Source organism: Manis javanica, chromosome 5, assembly GCF_040802235.1.
Source record: "Manis javanica isolate MJ-LG chromosome 5, MJ_LKY, whole genome shotgun sequence".
Classification (NCBI taxonomy): Eukaryota; Metazoa; Chordata; class Mammalia; order Pholidota; family Manidae; genus Manis; species Manis javanica.
The window spans coordinates 131,586,877-131,608,522 of NC_133160.1; positions in this window are offsets into that span (position 1 = coordinate 131,586,877).

Below are 21,646 nucleotides of genomic sequence, written 5' to 3' on the forward strand. Positions count from 1 at the left end.
GGGGAAGCCATTCTTGCCTCTCTTCACCTGTTAGTTTTCATTGATTCCCAATCCATGTTTTCAGATCTTATGACAACCAAAACATCTCCCCTTCCCTAATGCCTTTGTTATTAGTCATTAGTTCCACATGCACCCTCTTCTCCCATTTCTCTATCTTACATTTCAGGAAAGAAAGAAAATCTGGAGACCTATCAACCTTTCTCCTAAGAAAGACTTTCTCTTCCCCAAGCCTTATCAGCCTGTTCTCCTGTATTTCACTATTATATTTCCTATATTCCTGCTCTGGAGGTTAAGAATGAATGATGAAAAATTCATGCCTCTCTAGTTCCTCCTTGATTTCCAAACAATCTGATTTCTAGAGACAGTAAATCCCAAACATGGGCCCTTGTAACTGTCCTCTTGTAATCTGAGTGTGCAAGAGTGTCATTTAATTGTTTCTCTGCTTCATTCTCAGGACAATAACACATTCTCTACATAAGTTTTCTTATTTCTTTTTTTTGTCTGTTTGTTTATCAACAAAACCCACCATGCTTGTGTGGATAAAACTGCCTAAAGCCATGGTCAGAGCTTATATAATCAATAAATCCAAAGTCAATATGAAACCATGCATTAGGAGCCAACAGACAAGCCAGATAATTATGGCTAACATCTCCAGTTCCCTCCTGGGGCCTGGAAGGCAGTTAAGATTTGGGGATGTCTTATGTCACATTGTGTCCTAGGTCTGACACTAACAATTTAAGATATAATCTCATTTATTAGTGTTCTGTAGCATGCATGAAATTTAGCTTTTTATTTTCTTTCTTTCTTTCTTTCTTTTTTTTTCCAGCTTGAAATTTCTGCCTGCAGACACAGCTGAGAAACACAATAAAGGCAGCAGATATTGTTCTGCCTGCTCATGCCTAAAGTGATCTGATCTCTGACACAGGCTTGCCCAAAAACCAGTGCCTGTGCCAAGCAGTGCCTGTGAAGCTTCAAGTCAAGTGGCAGCACTCAGCATCCTGCGATGGAAGAACCAAGTGTTCCGTGAACCAATGCTGTACAAAACCAGCCACTCCCTGTGAAAAGTTTCCGGAGGAGCAATGCACTGCCCACACAGAAATCCCTCCTGCCCCTCACTTATTGAGCCAAAGGCTTAAAACTGCCAGAAACCAAGACTACTTTATGGGGCCTCACTTTCCACCTCATTTATTTTGTTTGGTCTCCAAATGCTCATCCCTGTCAATATCTCATGGTTCTGAACCCATACAATAGATTAGGCCTTTAGGGAGCACAAGAAATAATACCCATATTCAGATAATTGCCTCAGTAGAGCAGATAGTGACCAGAATATCACCCTTATCACCAACAAAGCTGTTGGCAAATGTGACCTGGGTCTATAGCCAAGTGGGCCTGCTTTTCACTCATCCTTGAGTCTGACACTTACTCATCCAGACACGGGCTGACTTGGACAGCCATAGCCTCCCCTTTCCTAGGAGACAGTACAACCAGAACTGGGGCCTAGACCCAGGATTCCTGCCACTGATAGTTCTGGGACATGTGACCTCCCTGGACCTCAGGTTTAACCAGAAGCTTTCCCAGGTATCTTCAAGAAACAGTAATTATGTGGCTGCTTAGCGAATAGACCTCTTCCGCTTTGCTCTCCATGCCTGAACTGTTTTCCAGTCTCAACTTCTTGCCAGGCAGGTCCTAAAGCTCTGAAGGGCCCTATCTAACTGGTTTTCAGTCACAAAGCTTCACATTTTCCACCTCTAATTCCTGCTGGGGTCCATTCCAACCTGTTAGTTTCACTCACCTTATCTTTTTCTGACTCCTGGCTTTTTTTCTTTCACCCTCTATTGGTTCCTGTGGACAGCTCTGCACCCTTGGACCTGGTCTCCCCTTAAATTTAAGTCCCAGCAATTTCAATTTCTGCTGCACCACTCTGAGAGCCTCTAACTCTTCCCCAGTCCATCTCTCAAGTCATGGAACTATCACATTGTATCCCCAGGCTTCAGGACAGAAAAGGGATGCTACTTACGGAAAGACATTTCCCTTTAATCCATGAGCCTGCCTAAAACTGTTTTGTCCCTTTTCTGATTGTTCACCCTCAGGATGAAGCTGTCTGGCTCTCCAGTAGGGGCATTTAAACTTTAAAGACCCTCTCATCTGCCATGTCTTTGGGACCCTGGGGAAACTATTACTATTTAACGCATATCATGAGTCTTCAACTCTTTGATGCTTCCCACTGATCTCATTCTCACTAGTTATATGCTTTGTACATCCCCTGCTGGCATTTCTGTATAGTATCTCTGTTATGTGAATGTTGATAAATGCCATATGAAAGTCTATGAAATTAATCTAATGGCTGCCATGCTGATCCCCTAATGACACAGCAGATAAGAGGGTCTTTAAAGTTGAAGTGCTTCCAGGAAAGCTCAGAATTACTGCTCCCCTCAGTGGATGGTAGTTTAAATAACCAAGCTGTATCTATTAAGGGGATTTCCTCACAACCTTGACCTTCTGTGTCCAAACTGGAGGCTCCATGTGGGGGACCACTTTGCTGGGGTTTTTAGAGACAAACTTTCAAAGCATTCATATTTATTTACTTATTGTTTAGTTATTTCTGGTAGTAAGAACACTTAACATGAGATCTACCCCCTTAAATTAATTTTTAGCTTTATAAAATGTCCTTGTTTTTCATATTTTTTTGAGGTACTACAATAAAATGCACAAATCTTAATGTACAGCCTGATGAATGTTGACATGTGTGTGCACTCATGTAACCATCACCCAGATCAGGATGCCAAACATTCTGACTGTTCCCTTCACCATTTCACCCCCACTATGGTAACCACCAGTCTGTTCTCTGTATTTAAGAGTCTATTTCAGCTTTATTTATTTGTTCATTTGTTTTTATTTTTAGATTCTACATATAAGTGAAATCACATTGTGTTTATTTTTCTCTGACTCATTTCACATAGTGCAATGTCCTCAAGGTCCAACCATGATGTTGCAAAGGCAAGATTTGGTTCTTTTCTCTGACTGAGTAACATTCCATTGTGTATATGTAGCACGACTAATTTATCAATTCATCTATAAATGGGCATTTAGGTGGTTTCCATATTTTGGCTATTATAAATACTGCTGTGGTAAACATAGGAATACATGTACCTTTTTGAATTAGTGATTAAATTCCCAGAAGTGGAATTACTGGGTCAACTGCTATTTCTATTTTTAGTTGTCTGAGGAAGCTCCATACTGCTTTCTGTAGTGCCTGCACTGATTTGCATTCCCACCAGCAGGGTAATGAGGGTTCCCTTTTCTCCACAGCCTCACCAATACTTGTTGTTTCTTACCTTGTTGATATTAACCATTCTGACTGGTGTGAGGTGATACCTCATTGTGATTTTGATTTGCATTTCCCTAATGATTAGTGATGTTGAGCATCTTTTCATGTGTCTGTTGACCATCTGTAAATCTCCTTTGGAAAAATGTCTATTTAGATCCTCTGCCCATGTTTTAATCAGATTGTTTTTTGGTGTAGGATTGTATGAGTTCTTTATATATTTTGGCTATTAGGACCTTCTCAGATATATCATTTGAAAATATATTCTCCTTTTCAGTAGGTTTTTTGTTTTGTTGATGGCTTTCTTTGCTGTGCAGAAGCTTTTTTAGTTTGATACGTGTTAATTTTTGCTTTTATACATCCAGTAGGTTTTTACTGAGCACCTGATATGTGACAGGCACTGGGCTAGACACTGAATATGCTGTGGTGACCAAGACCAATACAACTCTTGATCTCTTGAGACAGAGTAGATAGGAAGACAGAGTTATAAATATGCAATTAAATAAATGGCTACATAGGGGAAAAGATGGCAGCATGAGAAGTGAGGCAGAAACCTCCTCCCAAAACCACATATAACACAAAAATACAATAAATACAATGAATCCTTAAAGAATGAGCCAAAGATTGGAGAACAGAGTGCCAATATCTGGGGAAAAGAAAATCTCACAGAAAAGGGTAAAGTAGCAAAGCCATGATCTGGCAGGACCCAAGCCCTCCCTGCACCCCAGCTCACCAGTGGGAGGAAGAGAAACAGAGCAGGGAGGGAGAAGAAGCCCAAGACTGCAGAACACCCAGCCCTGGAGATCTGCTCCAGGAGCACGAACCTACACATGGTGCTCTGGAGATTAGTGGTTGGAAAGCAAAGACAGGAAGAATACTCAGAGAGACTGAGATTCCAGCCACTTGTGAATAGTTATCCACAACCGGCCACTCCAGGACAAAAGAAAGGCAAGCTTCTTGAAAGGCTTCCCAACAGCAAGAGGTGTATACTAAAGGGGCAAAATCATCCCGGCACACTCAGCCCAGCAGGTTGGGAACTTTCAGGAGCTTCCGATGCTCCATCCCCTTGCATGGCAATGCAGCTCCAAGGACCCCACTACGATACACAGCCTATTACTCCTTTCTCCTGGAAGGCAACAGTCTGCACACCTGCTGCCCATGCCATCGAACCAGGCCAGCCCAAGGGTGACCCTGCTTATTGCAGCTACAGGGGCATAGCATAGAAGCTCCTCCCTGTGCACTTGGACCACTGGACCTGGCAGTGCACACAGGCACTGTAGCCAGGAAGCATAAAGACCTCATTCCTCCTGGCAGGCACCAGTGTCACTTGCCTGAAACCTCCAGGTGCTCAGCAGCTCCAGAGAGTAGAGCTTCTGAGCACTAGAGGGTGCTACCTACACAATTATTATTCCATAGGAGTCACTAGAAAAATGAAATGGCAAAAAATTTGGTACAAACAAAAATTTAGCAGACACCAGAAAGAGGGCTAAGTGAAAATGAAATCACCAATCTTCTTGATAAATATTTCAAAATAGAGTGGGTGAAGAATTTCAGAGATTCAAGATGGCAGCATGAGAGGTGAGACAGAGAACTCCTCCCAAAACCACAAATAGTAAGAAAATATAGTTAATACAACTAACCCTAAAACAGCAACAGGAAAGAAGGCTAAACCAGACTGCATACAGACCTCACTAACAGAGCAGACCTCACAAAACAGGGTAACATACCAAAGCCTTCATCTGGTGGGATCCAAGGCCTTCCTCCACCCTGGCTCACCAGTGAGAGGAAGAGAAACGGAGCAGGGAGGGGGTGGAAGCCTGAGACTGAATGAACACCTAGCCCTGGAGATCTGCTTTGTGAGTGGAAACCTACACTGTGTGGTGCTCTGGAGGTGGGGAGCCAGGACAGGCAGAGTGCTTGGGGGACTGAGATTCCAACCATTTGTGGAGGATGGGATCCACATCTGGCTGCTCTGGGACAAAGGAAAGGCAGGTGGTTGGACAGGCTTCCTAGCAGTGAGAGGGATGCTGAAGGGGCAGGGTTTGCCCAGAGCTTGCTGTGTGGGATAAGGGAGAGCTGGTCAAGGTTGTCTGGGCACACTCTGCCCAGCAGTCTGGGAACTTTGAGGAGCTTCAGGTGCTCCATCCCACTGGCTGGCTACTCAGCTCCGAGGTCCCCGCCCCCCCACTGTGACACACAGCCTGCCAAGCCTTCCTCCTGGCCTGACAGCACTGGCTTGCAAACTGGCAGTCACTGCACTGGCATCAGGCCAGCCAAAGGGAGGCCCTGCCTGCAATAGCTAGAGACGCCAAGCACAGAGGCTTACACCTGTGTGCTCGGCCCACTGGCTCTGATACAGGAGACAAGCACTGCAGACGGGAATCAGGAAACAGAGCTTTCCTCCCCCCAGGCACCAGCTCCAATGCCCTATGACCTCCAACCTCACTCTAGGGGCTGAGCAGCTCCAGAGACTGGAGCTTATGGGCACTAGAGGGCACCACATAGAAATATGAAATGTCAAAAGAACATGGTTCAGACCAAAATCCCACAAACCCCAGAAAAAGGGCCAAATGAAACTAAATTTACCAATCTTCCTGAAAAAAAGTTCAAAATAAAAATCATAAACATGCTTATGGAGGTACAGAAAAATATTCAAGAACTCAGGAACAAATTTAAGACAAAGATTCAATCATGAAGAAATTCTATATCTGAAATGAAACATACAATGGAGGGATTTAAAAGCAGATTAAATGTAGTAGAAGAGACGGTAAATGGAATAGAAATTATAGAAGAGGAATACAAAGAAGCTGAGGCACAGAGAGAAAAATGAATCTGTAAGAATGAAAGAATATTGGGAGAACTGTGTGACCAACCCAAGCGGAACAATATTTGCATTATAGGGGTACCAGAAGAAGAGAGATAAAAAGGGATAAAAAGTGTTATTGAGGAGGTAATCACTGAAAACTTCCCCAATCTGAGGAAGGAGATAGTCTTTCAAGCCATGGATGTGCACAGATCTCCCAACACAAGAAACCCAAGGAAGACAACACCAAGACATTTAATAATTAAAATGGCAAAGATCAAGGAAAAAGACAGACTTTTAAAAGTAGCAAGAGAGAGAAAAAAGATCACATACAAAGGAAAACCCATCAGGCTATCATCAGGTTTCTCAACAGAAACTTTACAGTCCACAAGGGAGTGGCATGATTTATTTAATGCAATGAAGCACAAGGGCCTTGAACCAAGAATACTCTACCCAGCAAGGTTATCATTTAAATTTGAAGGAGGGATTAAACAATTTTCAGATAAGCAAAAGCTGAGAGAATTTACCTCCCATAAACCACCACTACGGTGCATTTTGGAGTGACTCCTATAGATGGAAGTATTTCTAAGGCTAAATAGATGTCACCCAAGGGATAGACAAGGAATACAGAATATGATTCATAACATGCAAAGAATGGAGGAGGAAGAAAAAGGAGGAGAAAAAAGAACCTTTAGGTTGTGTTTGTAATTGCATATGAAGTGAGTTAAATTAGACTGTTAGAGAGTAAGGGAATTGCCCTTGAACCTTTGGTAACCATGAATCTAAAGCCTGCAATGGCAGTAAGTACATACCTATCAATAATCATCCTAAATGTAAATGGTCTGAATGCACCAATCAAAAGACACAGAGTCACTGAATGGATAAAAAAACAAGACCTACCTATATGGTGCCTACAAGAGACTCACTTTAAACCCAAAGACATACACAGACTGAAACTAAAGGGATGGAGAAAGATATTTAATGCAACTAATAGGGAGAAAGAAGCATGCGTTCCCGTACTTGTATCAGACAGAACAGACTTCAAAACAAAGAAAGTCACAGAGACAAAGACGGACATTACATAATGATACAGGGGTTAGTCCAACAAGAGGATATAACTATCATAAATATCTATGTACCCAACACAGGAGCATCTATATAGGTGAAACAAATACTAACAGAATTAAAGGGGGAAATAGAATGCAATGCATTCATTTTAGGAGACTTCAACACACCACTCACTCCAAAGGACAGGTCAATCAGACAGAAAATAAGTAAAGAGACAAAGGCACTGAACAACGTATTAGAACAGATAGACTTAACAGACATCTACGGAACACTCCCACCAAAACCAACAGGATACACATTCTTCTCAAGTGCACATGCAACATTTTCAAGAATTGATCATATACTAGGCCACAAAAAGAAGCTCAGTAAATTTAAAAAGATTAAAATTGTACCAACCAGCTACTCAAAGCACAAAGGAATGAAACTAGAAAAAAATTACACAAAGAAAATGAAAAAGCCCATAAACACATGGAGGCTTAATAACATGCTTCTAAATAATCAATGGATCAATGACCAAATATAAACAGAGATCAAGCAATATATGGAGTCAAATGACAACAATAATTCAACACCACAAAATCTGTGAGATGCAGCAAAGGCTGTGCCAAGAGGGAAATATATTGCAATACAGGCCTACCTCAGGAAAGAACAATCCCAAATGAACAGTCTAAACTCAAAATTAATGAAACTAGAAAAGGAAGAACAAATGAGACCCAAAGTCAGTACAAGGAGGGACATAATAAAGATTAAAGCAGAAATAAATAAAATTGAGAAGACTAAAACAATAGAAAGAATCAATGAAAGCAGAAGCTAGTTATTCGAGAAAATAAACAAAATAGATAAACCCCTAGCTAGACTTAACAAAAAACAAAGAGAGTCAACATACAATCAAAAATGAGAAAGGAAAAATCACTACAGACACCACAGAAATACAAAGAACTATTAGAGAATACTATGAAAAATTATAGGCTAACAAACTGGATAACCTAGAAGAAATGGACAACTTTCTAGAAAAATACAACCTTCCAAGGCTGACCTAGGAAACAGAAAATCTGAATAGACAATTACCAGCAAAGAAATTGAATTGGTAACCAAAAAACTACCCAAGAACAAAACCCCTCACTAGATGGTTTCACTGCTGAATTTTATCAAACATTTAGTGAAGACCTAATACCCATCCTCCTTAAAGTTTTCCAAAAAGTAGAAAAGGAGGGAATACTCCCAAACTCTTTGTACAAGGCCAACATCACTCTAATTACAAAACCAGGCAAAGACAACACAAAAAAAGAAAACTACAGACCAATATCCCTGATGAACATAGATGCAAAAACTCAACAAAATATTAGCAAACCAAATTCAAAAATACATCAAAAAGATCATTCATCATGATCAAGTGGGATTCATCCCAGGGATGCAAGGATGGTACAACATTCAAAAATCCATCAACATCATCCACTACATCAACAAAAAGAAGGACAAAAACCACATGATCATCTCCATAGATGCTGAAAAAGCATTTGACAAAATTCAACATCCATTCATGATAAAAACTCTCAACAAAATGGGTATAGAGGGCAAGTACCTCAGCATAATAAAGGCCATATATGATAAACCCACAGCCAACATTATACTTAACAGCAAGAAGCTGAGAGCTTTTCCTTTAAAACTGGGAACAAGACAAGGATGTCCACTCTCCCCACTTATATTCAACATAGTACTGGAGGTCCTAGCCATGGCAATCAGACAATACAAAGAAATAAAAGGCATCCAGATTGGCAAGGAAGAAGTTAAACTGTCCCTATTTACAGATGACATGATATTGTACATAAAAAACCCTAAAGAATCCACTCCAAAACCACTAGATCTAATATCTGAATTCAGCAAAGTTGCAGGATACAAAATTAATACACAGAAATCTGTTGCATTCCTATACACTACTGATGAACTAGCAGAAAGAGAAATGAGGAAAACAATTCCATTCACAATTGCCTCAAAAATAATAAAATACCTAGGAATAAACCAAACCAAAGAAGTGAAAGACTTATACTATGGAAACTACAAGACACTCATGAGAGAAATTAAAGAAGAAACCAATAAATGGAAACACATCCCATGCTCATGGATAGGAAGAATTAATATTGTAAAAATGGTCATACTGCCTAAAGCTATCTACAGATTCAATGCAATCCCTATCAAAATACCAACAGCATTCTTCAATGAACTAGAGCAAATAGTTCTAAAATTCACATGGAACCACGAAAGACCCTGAATACCCAAAGCAATCCTGAGAAGGAAGAATAAAGCAGGGGAATTAGGCTCCCTGACTTCAAGCTCTGCTACAGAGCCACAGTAATCAAGACATATGCACCCCTATGTTTATTGCAGCACTATTTATAACAGCCAAGAAATGGAAACAACCTAAGGGTCCATCAGTAGACGAATGGATAAAGAAGAGGTGATACATATACACAATGGAATATTATTCAGCCATAAGAAGAAAACAAATCCTACCATTTGCAACAACATGGATGGAGCTAGAGGGTATTATGCTCAGTGAAATAAGCCAGGCAGAGAAAGACAAGTACCATATGATTTCACTCATCTGTGGAGTATAAGAACAAAGCAAAAACTGAAGGAACAAAACAGCAGCAGACTCACAGAACCCAAGAATGGATTAACAGTTACCAAAGGGAAAGGGACTGGGGTGGATGGGTGGGAAGGGAGGGATAAGGGAGAAAAAGGGGCATTATGATTAGCACACATAATGTTGGGGTGGGGGACATGGGAAAGGCAATATAACACAGAAAAGACAAGTAATGATTCTATAGCATCTTACTAGGCTGATGGACAGTGACTGTAATGGGGTATGTGGGGGGGGGACCTGATAATATGGGGAGTCTAGTAACCATAATGTTGTTCAAATAACTGAACATTATTGGTGCATTAATGATACCAAATAATTGGTGCATTAAGATACCAAAATAAAAATAAATATAATAAAAACAAAAAAAGATTTCAAAATAAAAATCACAAACATGCTCTTGGAACTACAGAAAAATATTCAAGATCTCAGGGAGGACATCAAGAAATAGAAACATTGAAAAATACAGTATCCAAAATGAAACATACAATGGAGGAATTTAAAATTAGATTAGATGAGGTAAAGGAGAAGGTAAATGAAATGGAATTGAGATAATGGGAATACAAAGAAGCTGAGGCACAGAGAGAAAAAAGGATCTCTAGGGATGAAAAAATAATAAGAGAACTGTGTGACCAATACAAATGGGACAGTTTCGCATTATAGATGTACCAGAAAATGAAGAGAGAGAAAAGGGGATAAAAAGTCTCTTTAAGGAAGTAATTGCTGAAAACTTCCCTAATCTGGTGAAGGAACTAGTCCCTCAGGTCATGGAAGTGCAGAGATCTCCCAACACAAGGGACCCTAGGAAGACAACACCAAGACATTTAATAATTAAAATGTCAAAGATCAAGGATAAGGACAGAGTATTAAAAGCAGCCAGAGAGAGAAAAAAGATCATGTATAAAGAAAAGCCCATCAGGTTATCAGCAGACTTCTCAGCAGAAACCTTACAGGCCAGAAGGGAGTGGCACTATATATTTAATGCAAGGAAACAGAAGGGCCTCCAACCAAGAATACTCTACCTTGCAAGATTATCATTTAAATTTGAAGCAGGGATTAAACAATTTTCAGATAAGCAAAAGCTGAGGGAATTTACCTCCCACAAACCATCTTTACAGTGTATTTTAGAGGGACTGCTATAGATGGAAGTGCTCCTAAGGCTAAATAGCTGTCACCAGAGAAAATAAAATCACAGTAAAGGAAGTAGACCAATTAATTACTAAGAAAATGCAAATTTAAATCAACTACCCACAAAGTCAGTCAAAGGATACACCAAAGAGTACAGAATATGATACCTAATAAATAAAGAATGGAGGAAGAATAAGAGAGAAAAAAAGAACCCTTAGATTGTGTTTCAAATAGCTTAATAAGCAAGTTAAGTTAGATTGTTAGATAGTAAGGAAGCTGCTATTGAACCTTTGGTACCTACAAATCTAAAGCCTGCAATGGCAATAAGTACGTATCTATCGATAATCACCCTAAATGTAAATGGACTGAGTGCACCAATCAAAGGCATAGAATTACAAAATGGATTAAAAAACAAGCCCAATCTATATGCTGCCTACAAGAGACTCACTTCAAACCCAAAGACATACACAGACTAAAAGTGGAGGGATGGAAAAATATATTTCATGCAAATAATAGGGAGAAAAAAGCAGGAGTAGCAGGGCTAATATTAGACAAAATAGACTTCAAAACAAAGAAAGTAATAAGAGACAAAGAATGACATTATATAATGATAAAAGGGGTCAGTTATATACTCCAACAAAAGGATAGAACCATTATAAATATCTACACACCCAATATAGGAGCACCTAACTATGTGAAATAAATACTGACAGAATTAAATGGAGAAATAGAATGCAATGCACTCATTTTAGGCAGCTACAAGGGTGTAAATGCAGAGGCTCCCTCTGTGTGCTAGGCTCACTGGCCCTGGCAGTAGAGGCAAGCACTGTAGCCAGGAAGCAGGAAAGAGCTCTTTTCTCCCAGCAAGTACTGGCACCACTCATCTGCAACCCCCCACCATCTCTCCAGGGGCTGGGAAGCTCCAGAGAGTAGAACTTTTGGGCACTAGAGGGCACCACCTACACAAAGTTATTATTCCATAGTAATCCCTAGAAATATGAAATGGCAAAACAATCTTGTACAAACCAAAATCCCTCAAACACCAGAAAGAGGGCTAAGTGAAACTTAAATTAACAATCTTCTTGATAAAGATTTCAAAAGAACAAAACCTCTGGCAGATGTCTTCAACATTGAATTTTATCAAACATTTAGAGAAGACCTAATACCCATCCTCCTCAAAGTTTTCCAAAACTTAGAAGAGGGAATACTTCAAAACTCATTCTATGAGGCCAGAATCACTCTAATACCAAAACCAGGCAAAGACATAAAAAAAGAAAAAGAAAATTACAGACCAATATCCCTGATGAACAGAGATGCAAAAATACTCAACAAAATACTAGAAATCGAATTCAAAAATACATCAAAAAGATAATCCATCATGATCAAGTAGGATTTTTTCCTTGGGACATAAGGGATGTAGGAATGGTACAATATTTGAAAATCCAAAACATCATACACCACATCAACAAAAAGGACCAAAATCACATGATCATCCCCATAGATGCTGAAAAAGCATTTGACAAAATAAACACCCTGTCATGGTAAAAACTCTCAACAAAATGGGTATAGAGGGAAAGTACCTCAACATAACAAAGGCCATATGCAACAAACCCCATAGCCAACATCATACTTAACAGAGAGAAACTGAAAAGTTTTCCTCTAATATTGGGAACAAGACAAGGATGCCCACTCTCCCCACTTTTATTCAACATAATTCTGGAAGTCTTCACCATGGCAATCAGACAACACAAAGAAATAAAGGGCATCCAGAATGGTATGGAAGAACTTAAACTGTCACTGTTTGCAGATGACATGATATTGTACATAAAATTGTACATGAAATTGTACATAAAATATGTACATGAAATTGTACATAAAAATCCCTAAAGAATCCACCCAAAACTACTAGAACTAATAACTGAATTCAGCAAAGTTGTAGGATACAAAATTAATACACAGAAATCTGTGGCATTCCTATATACTAATGAAGAACTAACAGAAAGAGAAATCAGGAAAACAATTACATTCACAACTGCATCAAAAAGAATAAAATACCCAGGAATAATCCTAACCAAGGAGTTGAAAGACCTATACCTTGAAAAGTGCAAGACACTCATGAGAAAAATTAAAGAAGACACCAATAAATGGAAATACACCCCATGCTCATGGATAGGAAGAATTAATATTGTCAAAATGGCCATCATGCCTAAAGCAATATACAGATTCAATGCAATCCCTGTCAAAATATCAGCAGCACCCTTGAATGAACTAGAACAAATAGTCCTAAAATTCATATGGAACCACAAAAGACCCTGCATAGCCAAAGCAATCCTGAGAAGGAAGAATAAAACTGGGGAGATTACGCTCCCTGACTTCAAGCTCTACTATAAAGCCACAATAATCCAAACAATTTGGTACTGGCACAAGAACAGACCCATAGATCAATGGAACAAAATAGAGAGCCCAGATATAAACCCAACTGATATGGCCAATTAATATACAACAAACGAGCCATGGATATACAAATTGGGAAATGACAGCCTCTTCAACAACCTGGTGTTGGCAAAACTGGACAGTTATGTGTAAGAGAATGAAACTGGATTATTGTTTAACTCCATACACAAAAGTAAACTTGAAATGGATGAAAGACCTGAATGTAAGTCATGAGTCCATAAAACTCGTAGAAGAAAACAGACAAAAATCTCTAGAAAATAAATATGAGCAACTTTTTCCTGAACACATATCCTTGGGCAAGGGAAACAAAAGCAAAAACGTACAAATGGGACTACAGCAAACTAAAAAGCTTCTGTACAGCAAAGAACACCATCATTAGAACAAAAAGGCATCCTACAGTATGGGAGAATATATTTTTTAATGATTTATCAGATATGGGGTTAACATCCAAAATACAGAGTTCACATACCTCAACACCCAAATAACCAGATTAAAAAATTGATGGGGGATCTAAACAGACACTTCTCCAAAGAAGAAATTCAGATGGCCAACAGGTACATGAAAAGATGCTCCACATCACTTATTATCAGTGAAATGCAAATTACACCCACAATGAGATACCACCTCACGCCAGTTAGGATGGCTAACATAGAAAAGACTAGGAACAACAAATGCTGGTGAGGATGCCTAGAAAGGGGAACCCTCCTACACTGCTGGTTGGAATGTAAATTAGTTCAACCATTGTGGAAAGCAATATGGAGGTTCCTCAAAAAACTAAAGATAGAAACACCATTTGACCCAGGAATTCCACTCCTAGGAGTTTACCCAAAGAAAACAAGACCACTGATTCAAAAAGACATCTGCACCCCTATGTTTATTGCAGCACTATTTACAATAGCCAAGATATGGGAGCAACCTAAGTGTCCATCAGTAGATGAATGGATAAAGAAGAGGTGGTACATATACACAATGGAATATTCAGCCATAAAAAGAAAACAAATCCTACCATTTGCAACAACATGGATGGATCTAGAGGGTATTATGCTCAATGAAATAAGCCAGGCGGAGAAAGACAAGTACCAAATGATTTCACTCATTTGTGGAGTATAAGAACAAAGACAAACTGAAGGAACAAAACAGCAGCAAACTCACAGACTCAAAGAAAGGACTAGTGGTTACCAAAGTGAAGGGGTTGGGGATGGTGGGCAGGAAAGGAGGGAGGAGGGGATTGAGGGACATTATAATTAGTACACACAATATAGGTAGGTCACAGGGAAGGCAGTATAGCACAGGGAAGACAAGTAATGACTCTACAGTATCTTACTACACTGATGGACAGTGATTGCAATGTGGAGAGGGGGACTTAATAACTTGGGTGAATGTTCAAACCACAATGTCACTCATGTGAAATTTTCATAAGTTTTTATATCAATGATACTTTAATCTAAATAAATAAATAAAATGGCTATCTGATGCCAGCTGTTAAAGGGGCCAGGAAGGAAGAGTACTGAGCAGTGTTTCCTCTGCTTAAAAAGTATTCTTCTCCACCCTGGCCTGATCAACTATTCAACTAACATGTCACCTCCTCAGAGAATTATTCCATGATTCCCAGATTAGGTCAAATTCCTTTATAATGCACCTATAACTTCTCTCCAGAATTAGATAAAAAATTTAAATAAATTATTTTATGTTTTTATGATTATTTGCATAACATCTATTTTCCCTAGTTCATCACGTCTTCCCTACTGTGTTCCCATTATACCAGTATATTAAAGGTCTTAAACAGGTATCAGTTGATGAATGAATAAATGCAGGAATAGAATGATTGAATGGTGACTAGAACCATAGGTGCCCGGGCAAACCTTCAACATCATATCTATTGCCTTAGACCTCCCAACTCTTTGTTCAGTCATTGCTCAAGTACTGGAGAGTATCTTCTTTAACTTAGGAATGGAATCCAGGTATTTTCTTTTTCTTCTTTCATTCCACAAATGTGTGTCCAGAACAGAAGAGTTCACTTCTCATTTTCAGAGATGACTCATTGGAATCATCACACTCAGACAGGCCTTAGGGTATAAGGAACATGCACAGCACTAGAAGTCCTGAGGCAGGTACTATATATAGCTAATCATAGTTGGAGCCCAAAGTACATTCCAGGGGCAATCACAAACATGACCCATGCTTTCTTCTGCCTGGTTGGCCAACATGTTGTTAGTCTCTACTTTATTTCCCAGCTATTCCAAGTTAGAACAGCACCTTCTCTTGGCAACTGTATATACAAACAAGCCTAGGCTGGTTTTCCAGGCATAGTTCCTAGGCTAAGACAAACTGTGACCCAGACACTCATGCCTCCCTCCAGAGACCCCCATCCTCATGCTCTGAAGCCTTCCTGCACCAGCTCTTCCCATTGGTTCTCACTGTCCTTCCTCATTTAAAACCACCACATCATGCCTCTTGCCAGACACTCCCCTTCCCCTTCTCTCCCTGACTACCCTCCAGTTGCTCTTGTTCCTATTTCTTTGTTTCTCTGTGACTTCTCTCACTCTACATCCCTGGGATCCCAAAGTCATCCATGTTTCATTTTTATTTTCTCAAAACTCAATGGGCAACTTTTGATGAATATTTTTATAAGTATTCAACATTAAAGAAAGAGATTTCGCAAAATGGGTATACCTGTGATATGGCATACCTACATGCTCACTGGGCCCTGACTATACACCCGCTCTTTCTACAACCTGTCACTGTCACTCCAACCTTTGTTAATATCCTGAAGGCAGTGATGTCTTTAATCTCTGGTACCAAGCATAGAGCTTGTATGTGGTAGGTACTCAGAGCATGTTTTAGGAAGGAAGGGTGGAATGATGAGACAGATGAAGAGGAGAAAGAGAGAGGAGGTCTTAAGTTTACATAGAGTTCTATTTCTTTAGTGCATTATCTAGAAGCTGAGCTATCCAATAGGGCAGTTGCTATCAACATGGCTATTAAAGTTAATACTAACTGAAATTTCAAATTCAGTTTATCAGCCCTTGGCATATTTCAAGTGCTCAAAAGCCACATGTAGTTATTGGCTACCCTATTGGACAAAACAAATAAAGGACACGCCTATCATTGCTGAAGGTTTCTATTGGACAGATTCTAGAAGCATCCTAAATTGTCCTAAAAATGTACATAAACATTTTATTTGGGGAGAATAGGGAGGCATTTGGTGGTGGTTTTACTGCAGTGAGAAAGTGAAGGCTCCAGTTCTTAGACTTGAGTATAACATAGGCAATTCTACTTGGTTTCTTTGAGAGGGTCAGATGAAGAAACAAAAACAGAGAGACGCTAGTCATCTGAATTTAAGGAGTTAACATAATCTTATGGTTTCATAGACTTGTAGCATAAATTTGAAAAAAAATGTAACCAAAAAAACCCCCTTTATGATTAACTATTTTTATTATTCTTAACCCTACCTTATGTATAAACCTTATCACCCTGCCACGGGGGCCACATCAGCTAGGCAGGTGAGCAAGCTCTGTAACAGCACATTGATTATACTTCATTAATTTAGACTTGGGCAAATGGCATTTTTTTTAAACACCTCAGTTCAGTTAATAATATGAAAACTCTTAAGGAAAATTTATTTTCAGGCTATTTTTAAAGAGTACTTCAGCAATATTGTGCACACGTATAATTTTTACACTTACACTTACTAAAGTGTATTCCAGCAGGACTTCTGCTTAAAGAATTTTTATTGACTTAGTTCTCATTTTTGTATTTACTTAAAAGAAAAAAGATAGAAACAAAATTCTTTAGCTGAAAATTTTCATTAATTTAAAGTCAGGGCTTCTCCCCTGACTCCTCTCCCCCGCCTCCATGCTGAATTCGAGATTTTACTGTCTTCCTAGGCATTGAAAGATCTGTTCCCTCAGTTGGAAAGCATGGTGCCATTTTCTTTTAGGCAATTTCTGTAACAGTGAATAAAGTAAGAGCTTCTGCTGAAAATTTCAGAAGAGAAGAGGAATGGAAACCACACACCAAACAGAAAGCAACACTTCCCCTGCAGAATGGCAAGAGAATCTGTGACAAGGAAACCAAGAGAACAGTCTGAACAACATATTCCAAACTTCCTGCGGTTGTTTATATCTTCAGACAGATGAGAAGTTTCTATATATAGCCATGCTGTAGCAAAATATTTTTCAGCTCAGGCTCAAGAATTACAGGTAAAGCACAATGGAATCTTTGCAATTGGAGAGAATGTTTTTTCAGTTTGATAAGTCAGATATGCAAGGTATTCAGGTGCCAGGCTCTTCTCTAAACCATGCAGTCCTTTTTGGTAGGGTAGAACAAACATTGAATAATTAGAGCCAACATAAAATAGTAAATAATTCAATATTGACTCAAGGCTGTTCTAGCCAAGAGGCTTGGTTCTAGCCAATTGCTTTAGTTCTAAAGGTCCAGGATATTCTGGTGGCCTCTTCTAACTGCAAGAATCCAAAGCACGGAGAACCACTAGCCCTCACTGAGATGACATATGCTTGACTCCAAGTCTCAAACTTGAGAACACATGACCTCCTAGACCTCCTATGATCTCAAGGTCTTCAGACCCCCTGGCAGCACTTCCTTTCTGTTTGGTCCTTTTAACTCCTTTCTGCCTCTTCTAAAACTACGTAAAGCAATTGGTAATATATATACTTCTCTCCAGTCCAGACCTCTCATGTGAACTCTAGACGGTCCCTCCCTCAAACTTGTTTCAACGATGGTCTTCCCCATCTCAGTCAATAGCAACTCCACCCTTCCAGCTGCTCAGGCCAAAATACTTCGAGTCAGCTTTGACTCCTCTCTCATTTGCCACATATAAACTCCACAAATTTTCAAAGTGATCACTTATTCCATCTCCACTGCTATCAGCCTAATTCATGGGGTCCTCAACCACATTCACCCATTTCACCTCCCAGTGGACGTTTGGCAACATCTGAAGGCACTTTGACTGTCATTCCCGAGATGGTGCTACTGGCCACTGGTGGGTAAAGCCAGAGATGCCACTGTACATCTTGCAGTGCAGCCCTCCTCACCAAAGACCTGTCAGTCCTAAAACATCAATGGTGTGGAGGTGGAGCAGCCCTGCCCTCGCCCAAGCCAGAATCTCTCTGACCAAGATTATTATTATTACCTCCTAACTTCTCTCCCTAACTCTATTCTTGCCTCCTCCTCCAAACCTATTCCCCACACAGCATCCAGAGGTACCCTGTTAGACTAAGTCAGATTATGCCACCTCTCTGCCAAAAACGCTCAACGCTGTTTCCCACCTTGCTCAGAAAAATCCTGGTCTTCACAAAGCCTATAAAGTCCTTGTGGCCCTCTGGTACATCTCTGACCCCATCTCCTCCCACTCTCCCCACATCTCCTCCACACCAGCGACCCTGGCTGTGGGAGCCGTTGGGTCCCCCAGGTATGTATCTCCTCTCTAAGCCTCTGCTCTCCTTCCCTCTGTCTAGAACACTTTTGTCGGTTCACAAACTTAAGAGCTTCCTGAGTGAAATTTGAAACTGGCCCCTTACACAGAGGACCAGGAGAGACCAAAGAAAGACAAACACTTCAGATTAGCAGGACTTAATAAGGGAACTTACCAGACTTGTCCATGGCGGCTGGACGACAGGCGTATGTCTGCACGTGCCCACCAGAATCTTGGAAGTCGTAGAGAGGCTTTAATGAGGTCAGTCATCAGTCCAGATGGTCTCAACAACGCCCCACTCTCTCAAGGCTATAATCTTGAGTTGGCCCCCACTGTGGGAATGGTGGGCAGAGGGGAAGGGGAAGGAGCCTCCAGTTGCCAGGATGCAGCTCCTGGGTCAACCAGCGGTCACGTCTTCTCCCTGACCTCCTCCAACTACTTTCTCTCCATTTCTCTACCTAGCCGACTCCTTTGCTTCTCTCAACTATTTGCTCAAATGTTACATACACTTGTCTTGCCAATGGGTTTCAGTCCCAGACAAGTTCACTGTGAATTCAATGCGACCAAAAAAATGACAGTAGAACATTCTTGGGGTGAAAGGGTTTATACCCAACTTTATTCCCACAGTGGCAGGTGAGTCACTAGAATCCCATCCACTCAGAGCAAGTCTGCATGCAGCAAGCCGGTCTCTGCCCCTGGGCCTCTGTCCTCAGCGCTACCACCACTACAACCTCTGCTCTGCTCTCCTGTAGCCTTGCAGCCGTACCACCGTGTTGCCCACAGTGGGCGGAGATCTTTATATAGAGTCAATAACCATGCATTGCCCACACGTGTGTAGTGAGCCAGCCAACCAGGGCCAGGTGAGAATCCTGGCCACAGGAACCTTCACTTTATCCACAACACTCATTCAAAATCATAAGCACAACCCCCTGCCGTGGCACTCTCTATGTCCCTTCCCGGTTTTAGTTTTCCTACTGCACTTATCACATTCAAATTTGCTATGAATTTTTTTATTTGGTTAATTGTCTGCCTCTCTCACATTAAAATGGAAGATCCATGAGAGCAAGGATTTTCATTTGTTTTGTTCTCTTTCTGCTAGAAGAGTACCTGCAATGCAGAAAGCCTTCTATAAGTACTTGTTGAAGGTAGGGAGGGAGAGAGAAAGGAGGAAGAGAGAGAAATGAAGAATACCTGTTCACTGAAAATAAATTATAATATACAAATAGGCAAGAAGAGAAAAATTAAAATCACCTTTGATTTCATCATTGGGCATTAACTCCCATAAGCATTGTGTTACATACCTTTTCCAATGTCTCTTTGTCTCTCTGAGCATGCCTGTATGGTAAGCCAAAGAGCACAGGCTGTGAGAATCAGAGCTTGAGTGCCTAGCTTTGCATATGACATGGAGCAACATCTTAGTCCATTCCAGCTGCTATAACAGAACACCATGGCCTGGGTGGCTTGACCAACAGAAGTGTATTTCTCACAATTCTGGAGCCTGGGAAGTCTAAGATCAAAGCTTTATCAGATTCAGTGTCAATGAGAGCCCCCTTTCTGGTTCATAGACATCTTTTTTGCTATGTCCTCACATGGTGGAAGGGACAAGGGAGTTCACTGGGATCTCTTTTAAGAACTACTTTCTTTTATAAGGGCTCTGCCTTCATAATCTAATCACCAGCCAGAGGCCCCACCTCCAAATACCATCATTTTAGGGATATCTGAACATATGAATTCTGGGGGACAAAAAACATTCAGTCCCCAGCAGTAATTTAATTTCCTCAAGCCTCAGTTTCTTTTCATTCAAAAATGGGAAATATACCCCTTACTTCACTGGAGCATTGTAAGGACTATTTAGGATACTGCAGGTAAGTGCATAGCAAAATGCCAGCAAATGGTAAGCACTCATGTGGATAAAATGAGAGTTCCTGTGGCCAGGATTCTCACCTGGCTGTGGTTGACTAGCATACTGCACACCTGTGGGCAATACATGGCTATTGACTCTATAAAAAGAGCTCCACCCAGTGCTCTGGGCATGACATGGTGGCAGGGCTGCAAGGCTTCAGGAGAGCAGAGCAGAGGCTGGAGTGGTGGCAGTGCCGAGGACAGAGGCCCAGACGATGGCTGTGCAGGATGGCTGTGCAGGCAGAGAGGCCCAGAGGACAGCTGTGCAGGACAACTGTGCAGAGAGGCCCAGAGGATGGCTGTGCAGACAGAGGGACCCAGAGGGAAGGGGAGTGACCAGCTTGCTGCATGAAGACTTGCTCTGAGTGAACGGGATTTTAGTGACTGACTGCCACCTGGAAATAAAGTTGGGTATAACCCTTTCACTCCAAGAACATTTTGCTGTCAATTTCTTTGGTCACACTGAATCCATAGTGAACTTGCCCGGGGCTGAAACCCATTGGCAAGACAATTTGATGAACAATAGCTTTTATTATTACCATACTGTGTGTACTATCTTGAATCTTGCTCTGTTTTTCTCAGTATTTCTGAACATATTTGTGTGTCCAAAAATTTGTCCATAAAATTTTTATATTTTTAATGGCTCCACAATATTCTATCATATGGATACGTCATGAGTTATTTAACCAAGCCCCTCTTAATGGCTAACTAGAATTGATTCTGATTTTTTTTCTCTGTCAATGTTAAGATAAATACCCTTGTTATAATCTTTTCCCCAATCCATACTTATTTTCTTGAGGTAGAAATACTGAGTCAAATATTTAAGGCTTAAGATACACTTAAGATGATATGTTTATGATGGCCCCAATGGAAATTTGTTAAGAAATTATA